The 12,925-nt window shown below is 46.5% G+C and overlaps 1 long non-coding RNA gene across 1 annotated transcript in view; it reads right to left on the bottom strand.

Moving 5' to 3' along the window:
- Positions 1-9,956, bottom strand: part of LOC132430339 (uncharacterized) — a 42,008-nt gene extending 32,052 nt beyond the window's left edge. Inside the window, exons 1-2 of the long non-coding RNA XR_011246580.1 lie at positions 9,629-9,956; positions 6,796-6,964 (exon numbers count right to left, since the gene is read on the bottom strand). This is a non-coding gene — a long non-coding RNA (uncharacterized lncRNA). The remainder of the gene's footprint in view (positions 1-6,795; positions 6,965-9,628) is intronic.
- Between the last annotated feature and the right edge of the window lie 2,969 nt (positions 9,957-12,925).

Below are 12,925 nucleotides of genomic sequence, written 5' to 3'. Positions count from 1 at the left end.
CTATTTCCTTTCCCACGTTCGGGAAATTTTCGACTATAATCTCTTCAAATATTTTCTCGGGTGCTTTCTGTCTCTCTTCTCCTTCTGGGACCCCTATAATGTGAATGTTGTTGCATTTAATGTTGTCCCAGAGGTCTCTTAGGCTGTCTTCATTCTTTTCATTCTTTTTTCTTTATTCTGTTCCACAGCAGTGAATTCCACCATTCTGTCTTCCAGGTCACTTATCCATTCTTCTGCCTCAGTTATTCTGCTATTGATTCCTTCTAGTGTATTTTTCATTTCATCTCAGTTATTGTATTGTTCATCTCTGTTTGTTTGTTCTTTGATTCTTCAGGTGTTTGTTCTTTAATTCTTCTAGGTCTTTGTTAAACATTTCTTGCATCTTCTCGATCTTTGCCTCCATTCTTTTTCCGAGGTCCTGGATCATCTTCACTATCATTATTCTGAATTCTTTTTCTGGAAGGTTGCCTATCTCTACTTCATTTAGTTGTTTTTCTGGGGTTTTATCTTGTTCCTTCATCTGGTACAAAGTCCTCTGCCTTTTCATTTTGTCTGTTTTTCTGTGAATGTGGTTTTCCTTCCACAGGCTGCAGAATTGTAGTTCTTCTTGCTTCTGCTGTCTGCCCTCTGGTGGATGAGGCTACCTAAGAGGTTTGTCAGTTCTGTCAGCTTTTATTTCATTTTCTGTAGCTCTGTTATTGGGTGCATATACATTTAGGATTATATCTTCCTTCCTCAATCGACCCTTTTTTGATTATGAAATGTCTCTCTTTTTCTCTGCTAATTCTCCTTGTCGTGACATTTCTTTGTCCAATATTAATATAGCCATACCAGCTTTCTATGTGCATAGAATATCTTTTTTCATCCTTTTACATTGTGTCTATATGTTAAAATTATACCTCTTTTAGATATATACAGGTTGAACAACACAGGTTTGAACTGCAGGTCCATTTATACACGGATTTTTTTTCAATAAATATGTACTACAGTACTAAACGATCATCAGTTGGTTGAATCCGTTGATGCAGAACTGTGGATAGGGAGGGCCAGCTGTAAAGTTATACTCACATTTTCCACTGCAGGGAAGGTTGGTGCCCCTTACCCCTGCATTGTCCAAGGGTCAACTACAGTTGGGTTTTGACTTTTTATTCTGACAAGCTCTGCTTTTTAATTGGAGCATTTCTATTTAATGGAATTATTAATACAGTTGGGTTTAAGTCTGTGTTAGTTTACAAGGGCTGCCATAACAAAGTACCATGGACTGGGTGGCTTAAACAACAGAAATTTATTTACTCATAGTTCTGGAAGGAAGAAGTCTGAGATTATGGTGTTGGCAGGGTTGGTTCCTTCTGAGGGCTATGAGGAAAGGATCTATTCCAGGCCTCAATCTTTGGCTTGCAGACAACCATCTTCTCCCTGTGCCTTCACATCATTTTCTCTCTGTACACGTCTGTGTCCCAATTTCCTCTTCTTATAAGGACACCAGTTATATTGGATTAGGGTCTACCCTAATGACCTCATTTTAACATAATACTTCTGTAAAGACTCTATCTCCTTGGAAAAGTAGGATATAATAACCAAGGACAGCGTTTATTAAAATAAAGATGTAATTAGTATTAAAAAAATTGTTATAACAGCAGAGATTGGCACAACATTGTAAATCAACTATACTTCAATAAAAAGAAAATAAAATCAGAAAAAAGATTATATATCTATCTATATGTATATGTATCTGTATATCTGTATGAAATAAAGGAGCTTATCTTTAATGAAGCTAAAAAAAACAACAACAACAAAGATTCTATCTCCAAAAAAATAAAATAAAATAAATTTTTAAAGACAAAAAAAACAAGACCTGTCTCCAAATAAGTCACATTCAGAGGTGCAGGATTTCAATATATGCTTTGGTGGGGGACACAATTCAACCCATAACAAAGTCTATCATCTTGCTATTTGTTTTCTATTTGCCCCATATGTTCTTTATTATTATATTTTTTAAATTAATTTATTTATTTACTTTTGGCTGCATTGGTTCTTTGTTGCTGCACGCGGGCTTTCTCTAGTTGCCGCGAGTGGGGGCTACTCTTTGTTGCGGTGCGCGGGCTTCTCATTGCAGTGGCTTCTCTCGTTGCGGAGCACAGGCTCTAGGCGCGTGGGCTTCAGTAGTTGTGGCACGCGGGCTCAGTAGTTGTGGCTCGTGGGCTGTAGAGCATAGGCTCAGTAGTTGTGGAGCACGGGCTTAGTTGCTCCACGGCATGTGGGATCTTCCCAGACCAGGGATCGAATCCATGTGCCCTGCATTGGCAGGCGGATTCTTAACCACTGTGCCACCAGGGAAGGTCTGCCCTATATGTTCTTTTGTTCCTCAGTTCTTTTCCTGACTTCTTTTGAGGAACTGAAAATATTTATATTAATATTATAAATGTAATAGTATTAATTATTAATATAGATATAATTGTCACACATTATAATTCAATATTTAATATAATTAATATTATACTTTGTTTCATCTCTTTGCATTTTAGCTATATCTTTTTATTATTTTTAATGCTCTAGAAATTATAAATATGTATCACTAATTTCTCACAGTGTAATTGAACTCCACATTTCACAAAAGAAAAAACTATAATATAATCTACTCTCCCATATTTTGTACTATTATCATATATTTTATTCCTACGTATGTCATAAACTGCATCTTACAATTATATTACTTTCGCTGTAAACAGTCATTTGTCTTTTATGGAAATTAAGAGAAGAAAAAAGCCATGGTTTTATAATTACCCAGAATTATCAATTCTGTGGCTCTTCCTTCCTATAGATCCAAGTTTCCAAATTTCCTTTCAGCCTAAATAACTTCATTTAGCATTTCTCACAGTGCAAGTCTGCTGGCAATAAATTCTCTTATCTTTCATTTTTCTGAAAAAGTCTTTATTTCTCTTTCATTTTGAAGGATATTTTCATTGGCTATAGAATTCTGGACTGAAACTCTCCCTTTGTCAGCAATTTAAAGGTGTGATTCCATTATCTTCTATCCCCCTTTTCTTCCTATCATTGTACCCCTATATGTAAGGTGTTTTAGTGGTTCAGCATCAACACTAATGAGATAAAGCAATATTAAATGATTGAAACAACGCAAGAGAGAGCGTGTCCCTTATGTAGTATTCTTGCAAAAAGGTTTAACCTGAATCTAATTGTGAGGAAACATTCAAAGAAATTCCAACTGAGATATTTTACCAGAAAACTAGCTTGGATTCTTCAAAAGTATCAATGTCATGAAAAACAAAAAGGCAAGAGGACTAGTCTAGATTTTAGGGATATGTAGAGAAATGTAATTATGGTCTAATTAGTCTAGATAATAATACTGCACTGTGAAATTTCTTGGTCGCCATGGAAAATAGTTTGCCAGTTCCTCATAAAGTTAAACATAGACTTAGCATATGACCAAGCAATTCCACTTCTAGGTATACACCTGAAAGAATTGAAAGCAGGGACTCAAACAGATACTTGCACACCCGTGCTCCTAGAAGCATTGTTCACAACAGCCAAAAGGTGGAAACAACCCAAGTGTCCATCAACAGATGAGTAGCTAAACAAAATGTGATATATACATACAACAGAATATTATTCAACCTTTAAAAGGAATGAAATTCTGACAATGCTACAACATGGGTGAACCTTGAAGACATTATGCTAAATGAAATAAGCCAGACACAAAAGGACAAATATTGCATGATTCCACTTACATGAACTACCTAGAACAGGCAACTTCATAGAGACAGAAAGTAGAACAGAGGTTACCAGGGGAGGATGGGATATTTACTGGGTACAGTTTCTTTTCAGGATGATGAAAAAGTTCTGGAAGTGGATAGTGGTGATGGTTGCATAACACTGTGAATGTACTTAATGCCACAGTTGTATACATGTGTTTTTTTTTAACATCTTTATCGGAGTATAATTGCTTTACAACGTTGTGTTAAGTTTCTGCTGTATAACAAAGTGAATCAGCTCTATGCAACGCAACTGTATACTTAAAATGGTTAAAATAGTAAATTTCACGTTATGTATATTTTACCACAAATTTTTAAAAAGGATATTGTGGTTACGTGAGAAAATGTCCTCATTTTTAGGAGATATGGGCCAAAATATTTAGGGGTGAAGTGTCTTAATGCCTGCAACTTATTTTTAGTGGATCTAGGGAAAAAGAGAAAGAAATGTGGCAAAAGGTTAACAACTGGTGAATCTAGATACATGTTCATTGTACTACTCTTTCAACTTTTCTGTAAGTCTGAAGATGTTCAAAATACAAAGAAGGTGCTCAATAAATATTTTAAAATGAGTAAATGAATGTGAGAGAGGACCCTTCCAGATAGAGAGAAAAGCAGGAGCAAAGGTTAAGAGGAAGAAAAAGTGCTTTCAAGAAACACTGAGTAATCTAGTTTGATTTGAGTCAAAGGTGCATGCTAGGACGTTCTGGAAGATAAAGCCAGAAAGGTAGGTAGGCTGTGTGCCAAACTGGGAAAGGTCCTGAGCTAAAGAACAGAGAGGCTGTACTGTTCCTGGCTAGCAACAGAGAGCACCACGGAAGGCAATAAACATGGTGGTAACAATTCTTCTGCAGGATTAATCTAGTCATGATGCCCTGGACAGACCAAAGGGCATCACAGCTAGGAGGCTATTACAGTAGTCTAGGCATGGGAGCAGGGACTTGGGCTAGGTGGAGGAAGTGGGAATAAAAGGCAACTGTTTTATGAAGGACCTTCAGAATCTGATAACTGAGTAAACGTGGAAAGTGCGGGTTATCACCCTGAGGTTTATACCCGGGTGTCGGAGAACACAGGAAATTGGAAAGTCAGCAGGAGAGGCTAGTTTGCAGCTCAAGGCTCAAAGACATGAACTATAAGAAAAAGGAGTAGGTTTGGTTTTATCCCTGCCTTCCTGTCAAATGGATCCTTCACAGGCCCTCAGGCTGTCAGACAGGGTCCAATCAGAACCAGAATTCTCCACTGGACCCACCTCACCTGGCCCCACAACCCATGCCCGGGACCAGCAGGCCCTTAGGGCTGACTGGTACCCTGAGTCCTTCTCTGGCAGTGTCTCTTCAGCATCTCCCCTGAAGATCCCCAGCATCTTAGCCCTCATGTAGTTCGGTCTTCTTGCCCTAACTTCCCCTCTTTTCAGAGTCCTTTTTCCTCAGTAAGAGGAGAGGAATCAAGTATCTGCACCAGTCCTGCAGCATGCAGGCCAAGACCGGCACTTCTAAGCAGTTCAGGTGTGGGTGGGCCAGGGGTGGAGGGAGAGATGGAAGAGATGACAGAGCGGGGCTGAGGGAGAGGCCAGCACAGGGTGGTGCTGGGGGCAGCAGGGACCGCCTGCGGCATATCTGGCTGCAGGGAGACCCAGTAGGCCTTGCTCCATCCAGCCCCACCTGCCATACAGGACACCCAGCAGTACTGGGGTTGGCGCAGGGGGGTCTCTGCTTACCAGCTCAGTCATCCCACCAATCCTCAGATAATTCCATTTGTTGCCCCTAAACCACTTACTCTATCCCCATGGCACTCAGCCCTCCTCTCCCAGTTTCCCATTTCTGTGTAGAAAATAAAAGCTCGAGGTCGGCAGGAGTGTGGACATTCTGATGAGGCAGAGCTCAGCCTAGCACGGGAACATTTAGGACATGGAGACAATCAGACTGGCGACAGGGCTGGAGGAGGCATCTAGCTGAGCCACCAGTGAGGGTGGAAGCTGTGGAGAAAGTCAGAGGCCTTGGAGTCAGTCCACCAAACCAAGAGGTGAGCTGCACAGCAGAGCGTGGCCCACAGAGGCAGGTGGCTGCTGTCCTGGGCACAGCTGCCCAGCTCCACACCTTCCCAGGCCGCATGAAGATCAATTACATGGGGTGCATATAATCAGCTCCTTCTCCTTGCCCCAGCCTCCAGGGAGGGGCAGCTTCCTTCACCCAACCTGTCGTCTGCCACCACGGTTATGTCCGGCCTGAGTCAGGCTGGCACGTGGGGTCTTGAGCTAGCCTGGGCTTGCTCTGGGTGACCCTCCCTGCCACACCTGCCTCCGCAGCTCTACCTCCCAGGCTCACTGATCTGCCATCAGGGGTGCCGGGGGCTGGGGGGTGGTGTCACGACCCAGGCCAGGGAATCCCACTGGGCAGCCTTTGCCAACTTGCCTCCCTACCCACTGGGAAAACAGCTTTTGTATTCTTGGTCCTCAAGCCCAGATACAGAATCCCCTAAAGTGTGCCAGCTCTCCAGGGCGTCTGCCTGGGAATGAGCAAACCTGGCAGAGGAAGGGGAGAAGTATCAGCTCTGGTGTGACCTGCTGCCATGGAAACAAGTCAGTGACTAGCAAGGGCGTGAGAGTGAGAGGCTCTGGTCAAATATGTCCAGCGACAGAAAAACTGGGCTGGAAAACTGAGGGAAATGGGCAGGGAAATCTGGCTGAAATGGGAAGGAAGGAAAGTCCTGGTTTAACTGCAGGTTAGCCTTACTGGGAGGCAGATGGCGCACCTTTAGTGACAGCCAAGGCAGTGGAAAGATTACTGGTCTAAGTGCCACCACTGGCTCTTTGACCTAAACCTAAAAATTCATATCTCTCAGAAGGGAAAGTTCAAGTCGCAACATAAGACTTTCCAGCTGTTGTAAATTGCAATGGATCACCACGCCCCTGAAGTAGGCTGATGTAGGCCTCCCCCACAGGCCCTGAGCTGCACCAGGTCTGGAGTAATTAAGGCTTCCCGGGGCACTTCGCTACACAGGAGTCCTGACACACCCAGCAGGCACTTACCTGCAGCCAGTGGAGTAGAAGCAAACTGGAGAGGCAGGACAGAGAAGAAGCGCAGGATTCCGGGGTGGGAGCACAGGCTGCCAGGAAGAGGGTGTAACAGCTCACCTTGGGTCACATCTCCAGGAAAAGGAGCAATTGTGGCCCCCAGAAGTCCTGCACCATCCCATATCTAGGGACAAAATAGACAGTCAGTTGTGTCCCATTCCTTCCTTCGTTGTACTCACTTAACCTCTCCCCAGCTTCCTTGTTCTGAGGATGACTGCACCCTCTGTGAGCAACAGAGGGTCCCAGAGGACGTCTAAACAGGACTTGGGACGCTTTGCCCTGTCCTCAAGCCACTCTCCCTTCAATCTTCTCTGCTCTGCCTTCCTCAAGTAACAGCTCCGTCCCAGCTCCTAACACTCCCCAGGTCATGGGACAACTGCTCTGAGTGGTCTGCTTCAGCGCTAGCTCCTGGCACAAGTTCAGCCCTAGGCAGGCCTGTGGAAGGGCAGGGCCTCGAAGTCAGCCTGAGGATGGTGCTGCGAGCCAGCTTCATTCCCTTGCAGCAGCTGCAGGCCTCGGCAGTCTGTTGCTGTGGTGCACACAGTTTCCCACTCCCAGGTGGGTCACAGCTGGGAGAGAAATGTCTCGGGGGAAGAGTGGGCCATTGAAAAAGAAGAGCCAAGAACAGACACAAATGCCACAACAGCCAGAAGAGTGTCCATCATCGGTCCTCAAGATTGCTTCATGCTCCTGTGCTGTACTTTCCTCCCCCTGCAGCTGTTCAGCTCAGTTCCAGACAAGGAGACTCACAAAACCCTTCTACCCATTCACGAGACCCTGTTCACTCTGCTCCCAGTTGGCTGGTCCTGCACCAAACATGCCAACAATATGGCCCTTGCCCCATAACCATCTGCCTCTTCACATTCTTCCCCTGGAAAAGTGGCTGTAAGAAGCATGTGAGCCTAATAAAAGGGCCTCAGGGTAATAGAGAGACCACATCTCGCTTCCCCTCTGCAGGAAGCTCACAGCTCCCGTTCATTCACTATTACTTACTGTGTGCCATCCATGTGCCAAGCTGGGAATAAAAGCACTGACCAAAACCCAGTCCCTGTCTTCTAAGAGCTCAGTATCTACAGACATTTCTCCCTCATGTCTCAGGGCTGTGGGGAGGGTGCCCAGAATATCTTTTCCCTACTTCTTAGCATATCCACATTCTCCACATCCTTCACAGCCCAGCACAAATGCTGTCTGCTCCTTGGCTCTCATCATATAGCCACTTCGCAGTGGTGTCTCCTGCCTCTGAATGTTCACAGCACAGTTACCTGCACCTCTCTCAAGACATGTCACTTTCTACTTATATGTGTTTTGTATGCATAGTTGATCTTCTCTACTAGACTCCATGTTTCTTGAGGGCAAATATCATCTTACACATCTTTGTATCCTTGGGAGTCTCCCCCCCCCAAAATACCACATGCATAACAGGTGCTCAAATAATACTCATGGAATACGGCTTCCACATAAAGATGCCGGTTGGATGAGTGAAGTCTTGTTTGTGAAGCTATTGGGAGTTCTCAGATTTAAAAATAATACATTTTCATCACTAATTAAAAACTCCTTATTAGAATTTTCCCAATTAATACAAAGCTTGAACTCAATGTAGGTAACATAGGATTCTTATGTATCCCTTATAACTGTATACATATCCAGTCTTATGTAAATGGTATATTATGTAAATATTATAATTCAATAGTCAGCTGTTTCTGCACTATAACATGTAAGTGCTCACATCCTGTGTGTATCTTATGCAAGGGAAAGTATCTTCTGCACTACGTGGTGTCCAGCTTTTCACTCTTCCTAATGCTGTGTGGTAGTGATATAACCCAGACTACAGCTGAACGGAAGAGATACCCTGGCCATGAGCACCCAGCCTTGGGTAAGCAGGCTCAGGTTTCCCCATCAGAATCAGCCTATAAAACCATCCTTCCTAGGAGGACAGATTTGCCCATCAACAGAGGAAGTGGGGACTTCCCTGGTGGTCCAGTGGGTAAGACTCCGCGCTCCCAATGCAGGGGGCCCCGGTTCTATCCCTGGTCGGGGAACTAGATCCTGCCTGCATGTCACAACTAAGAAGTCCGCATGCCACAACTAAAGATGCTGCATGCCACAACTAAGACATGGTGCAGCCTAAATAAATTAATTAAATAGAGGACGAGACTCCAAAAGTTAAGAAAAGTTCTCACAGTGGCTAAGGGATGTTTTTGAAAATATCAGAACTGATGGCTGGGACTGGGATAGCGCTTATTACGGGCAGGCTAAAAACTTACTCCATTTAACCATCAAAAACCTGAGGTGGTTCTATCATTACCCCCAGCTTTGCAAATGAGGAAACTGAGGCTCAAGAGATGTAATCACTTTGCCCAAAGTCACATACCCAAGTGTCTCTGACTCTAGATCTTGAGCTGAGATTCTTGCTCAAACCATCCAGTTCCCATTTTTTCTTTTTGCACTTGGTGTGCAATGAGGGACAATGACCCCATATCCCCTAGAAGAGACCTTAGGGATCATCTGCTTCAACCTCCTTACTTTACAGACAGGAAACGTGGGCTCAGAGAGATAAAGGGACATGTCCCTTAGGTCACACAGAGCCAGGGGCTTTTCTGCAACGGAATCGCAAGGTGCACAGGAGTACCAGTCCAAACTCCATTTTACAGAGGAGGAAGTGAAGCCCAGAGCGCTGAGCGCAGGTCCCGGGTCCACCACGGGCAGAGCCGTATCCAACCCTGGGAGCGCTCGTTATCCTGCCCGGCGCTACCAGCACCTTCACCTGGGGCGCCAACCATCAACTCACCGGCCAGCGCCTCGGGAGTACTTGTCGGCGGCGCGCAGGCCCTCGGCCGGGAGTGACAAAGCGCTGACGTGGAACGAGCGGGGCCGCGCAGGCCAGAGCCGGACATGGCCTCGCTAACCCGGGCCTCCCCTGGCCCCTTCGCCTCAGAAGGCCGAGGCCCCAGGAGGGCGCGAACGCCCGGACGCCGAGCAGAATTCGGAAGCGCTGGCCTCGGAGGGAGGCAGGGTCGCCTGGCCTCCTCTCCTCAGGCTCCTACTTTGCCCCCTCAACAGTCTGTAGACCCGGTCCTGGCGCCGGGACACCTGACGGGGAGCAACGGCTCGACCCTCCGCAGGGTCTAGCCACCTGGACCGAGGAGGGCTAGGTTGCCCTGGAAACGGAAAAAAAAAGCTCTTTGCGCCTGCGCGGACGCGCTAGGCACAATGGGAAATGTGGTTTCCGGGCTGTCATCTGGTGGCCAGAGGAACGGACGCAAGATGGCGCTCCAGCGTCGCGGTCCGTTCAGAGACGCAGGGTTACCCGGCCGCCCTGGGCCCTTTTTGGGCGCTGCCGGCGTAGGAGAGGCCGCCGGGGCCTGAAAGGTAGTTTCTCTTGAGGGGACGCCCTGGCTCGTGACTCGTCCCAGGCCGGGTCGAGCCGGCCCCGACGGAGGGAGAACGTTATGGAGGTGGGAGCTGGCCCAGGAGGGACCGGCTGCCCGAGGGACCCGAGCTCCTCGTCGCACAAGTGTTCTAGTCGGGCCGGCCCCTAAGAGGCTCCTATATCGGGTGGGAGTTAAACTGGGACCCCGTGAGCAGGGCCTGTCCTGACCATCCCTCCGGCTTCCCCTGCCCAGTGCGTTGACTGACCTGGAACCACCTTCTCCATTCCCGAGTTAGGCCTCTGGACTGAGATCTAGAAACCTAATTCAGGCTCTGTCGGAGACCCAGTTACTTCTCTGAGCCTCAGTTTCCTTATTTCTAAAACGGTAGTAATTGTAATGGCTCCCCTTTCTCCTCTGAGAGTGTTGCAAGGTTCATATGAGGTGACTGATGTGCAGGTTGGACAGTCCTATAAGAACATAAACAGGCATTCCCATTCGTTGTAAATTAGTGCAACTTCTTACAAGGAAATTAGGCAGTGCCCTTCAGAATTAAAAACGAAGAATGAATTTGCTTCGGCAATTCTAGAAATATGTCCTACGGAATTAGTGGCCATGTGTGCACAAGAAAGTATATACAAGGGTACTTAAGCATTACTTGAAATGGAAAAAAAAAAACCAACCCCAGAACAATATAAATGTCCATCAGTAGATGACCACTTAAATCATGATGGGTTCCATAAAAGAGAATATGTGCTTATTTTAAAAATTAGACAGAGCTTTCTGTACTGATGTACAGCTCTTCTGTGATATGAAAAAAATTTTCAAAATGCAGAATACTACGTTACTATGCTTTAATTTATACTTAAAAAAGAATACACAAATGTATTTGATGACTTAAGCATGGAATGTCTTTGGAGGGCCTTAGAAGAAGCTGGTAACAACGGTTGCCTGTGAAGGATTGGAGGACAAGATCGGAGGGAGACGCTCTTTTCATTTTATATCTTTTTTTTTTAAAACTGTTTTTTGCCCCTTTAGCAATTTGTATGAGCTTTGTCTATACATACAGTTCTTTTTCATTTCTTTTCTTTTTTGGCCATGCCACGCCTTGAGGGACCTCAGTTCCCCAACCAGGGATTGAACCCTTGGCCACAGCAGTGAAAGCCCGGAATCCTAACCACTAGGCCACCAGGGAACTCCCAGTGTTCATATAGTTCTTAATCATTTGTCTGTATTTTTTTTTTTTTTTTTTTTTTTTTTTTGCGGTACGCAGGCCTCTCACTGCTATGGCCTCTCCCATTGATGAGCACAGGCTCCGGACGCACAGGCTCAGCGGCCATGGCTCACGGGCCCAGCCGCTCCACGGCATGTGGGATCTTCCCGGACTGGGCACGAACCCGTGTCCCCTGCATCGGCAGGCGGACTCTCAACCACTGCGCCACCAGGGAAGCCCCTTGTCTGTATTTTTGATGCAGATAATTTCCCCTCCAATTTTTGTTTTTCCTCGTGCTGAATTCTTCTCAGAATACTCCGTAGATTCTAGTGGGCCCCACAGCTCTGAGTTCATGATTGGATCCTGCCTTCCCAGCTGCACGGACTGCAGGAGGGCAGGGCCCGACCTTGGCTTCCCTCCTGACAGTCACCGCCACTGTCCCCAAGCCCCGGCCCAGAACTGCTGAAAGGGCAGTCTGGGTGGGACTCATGGGTGGCTGTAGATGGCAGGCAGCCCTCTCGCTGCTCAGCAGGGTGGACCAGCCAAATGGATCAAGAATCACATCTGGCTTCTCTGTACCCCACCTTGTGACCCTGGGCCTGCTATCCACAGACAGGTACAAATGATTCCTCTTCTAGAGAGCATGTTGAGGCTGAATTCTGTCAGTGTACAGAGGACACGTACTGTTAAAATATCAAAGCAGGAGGTGGGGTCTAGGGATTTCCTGGTTTAATCCTTTTGTCTTACAGAAAGAAACAGAGACTTAAGATGAAGTAACTTGTAAGTGATACAGCTGGGGCTAGAACCCAAGTGTCCTGCTCCTCCGTCCACTAGGGTTAGAGCAGTGCTGGGGGTCCCACCAGGGTCTGGGTGAGAGATTCATTCCTAAAACTGGGCGTGAGGTCTCAATCAACAAGAACATTTGCTGCCAGCTCCTATCTGAGGCCTGCTTTGAGGGAAGGAGCTGCACTCACCCACTCCCAACCCCCAACCAAACTAGAGTGTTACAGGGCAGAGCATATGATCTTGGGAAGAGGGGAGAGAAGTGACAAAGATGGACCCACTTACTCTTCTTGAACATTGTAACTGAGCAGAAGGAACCCCTAGGCAGAGGGGAGGGCCCACCGAGGGTCCTTCCCTGGCAGTGATAGGCTGGCTTGGAATGTCAGGCTGTCTTGCGTTGCAGCAAGAAGATTCTTGGGACCCAAAGTGTGCTCAAGAACTAGCATCAAGTGCCCAAAAGGAGAATTAGCTTCTGGGACGGGCTTGGTCCTGTCCACATAGGCATCGACAGCTTCCATTTCCTCATGGGTAACTCCCTTCCGCTGCCCCGACAGAGCCCAGCACCTGCTGTCCAGTGTAGACTTGTTCCCCTGCCGACCTGCCTGAGGGGGGCGGGGCAGCTAGCATTTACCCAGGCCCTGCCCCTGGAGATGAGGGAGATAGCGCCCACCTCCCCTCCTCTCTTCCCCATTCTTCCTCCCACCCCACCCCAAACACACCA

Source organism: Delphinus delphis, chromosome 8 (genome assembly GCF_949987515.2).
Source record: "Delphinus delphis chromosome 8, mDelDel1.2, whole genome shotgun sequence".
Classification (NCBI taxonomy): Eukaryota; Metazoa; Chordata; class Mammalia; order Artiodactyla; family Delphinidae; genus Delphinus; species Delphinus delphis.
Note: the sequence above shows the minus strand (reverse complement) of the source record. Positions and strands in the feature narration are given on the sequence as shown.